This window comes from Cynoglossus semilaevis, chromosome 12 (assembly GCF_000523025.1).
Source record: "Cynoglossus semilaevis isolate Cse_v1.0 chromosome 12, Cse_v1.0, whole genome shotgun sequence".
Taxonomy (NCBI): Eukaryota; Metazoa; Chordata; class Actinopteri; order Pleuronectiformes; family Cynoglossidae; genus Cynoglossus; species Cynoglossus semilaevis.
This window is the reverse complement of record NC_024318.1, coordinates 15,503,558-15,504,475: the sequence shown is the minus strand read 5'-3', so window position 1 is coordinate 15,504,475 and position 918 is coordinate 15,503,558. Positions and strand designations below refer to the sequence as shown.

At 34.6% G+C, this 918-nt stretch overlaps 1 protein-coding gene and 1 long non-coding RNA gene across 5 annotated transcripts in view; one reads left to right on the top strand and one right to left on the bottom strand.

The window, feature by feature from the left end:
• LOC107989348 (uncharacterized) overlaps positions 1-860 on the top strand; it is a 48,366-nt gene extending 47,506 nt beyond the window's left edge. Inside the window, exon 16 of the long non-coding RNA XR_001760881.2 lies at positions 441-860. This is a non-coding gene — a long non-coding RNA (uncharacterized LOC107989348). The remainder of the gene's footprint in view (positions 1-440) is intronic.
• LOC103387682 (protein kinase cGMP-dependent 1) overlaps positions 1-918 on the bottom strand; it is a 102,374-nt gene that overhangs the window by 7,586 nt on the left and 93,870 nt on the right. The gene's annotated exons all lie outside the window — the stretch shown is intronic.

Sequence of the window (918 nt, the reverse complement as noted above, 5' to 3'; positions counted from 1 at the left end):
TCCCAAAACATGCTGCCAAGTTAATAACTCCCTGAATAAACTCTAAAAAACATATCTGAACATATGAAAATATCACCATAAACAAGTAAAGCTATAGTCTTACTATCACGAAAACATGCAAAATAGTCAAAAGTCCCAGAAATGCCTCTAAATGCAGGTTTATGTATCTTTTGTGCACGCTTTTCATCAATTTAGTAACTCTGTAACCGCAGTTAGTGTAACGTTGAAATAACGTGCTACTTGTTACTGTAAATGGCAAACCCATTCCTGGTACTACAATAAAAAAGGCTCCTCTGTGGGTCAAGTAGCACCCCAGTGGGCGATAATCTGTATGAGAGAGGGATGAGATCATAAACATGAGGTAATCCTCACAGTGGAGTGGAGTGCTGTTAAGCTGATTTCCTTTTCCTGACTTCATTCTTGTTTCTTTTGATTAACAGATTGACGGATGAGACGGAGACGGAGGCAGAGGCGTCGTCTTGGTCCTCAGGGCGGATTTGTATCATGTTACACTTTTTTTGTGTTTTTTTTATCCTGTCTATGCAAATGTTTTCACACGTAAACATTCTTCTGTACTTTTTTTTATCAACTAAAAATAAAGACAAAGGGCTGGAGCTACTTGTGGAGTCATGTAGTGAATTAATCTATTTCATTATTTATACGGTCTGTTCTACTTAATATTAAAGATGGAGAGGATAATAATACCAGATGAACGCACAGCCTAAGTTTTTTGTTTTTTTGCAACTAATGTTTATAGAGGCAGGGCTTCTATTATTGACTCCATAAATTAAAGATAATGCTGATTTAATCATTAATTAAAAAAGAAAAACCTATTTTGATTTTCTTTTTTTAAAACTTACCTTAGTTAGGAGGTAATAATTTGGATTACACTTTTATTCTTATGGATATTTTCACGAT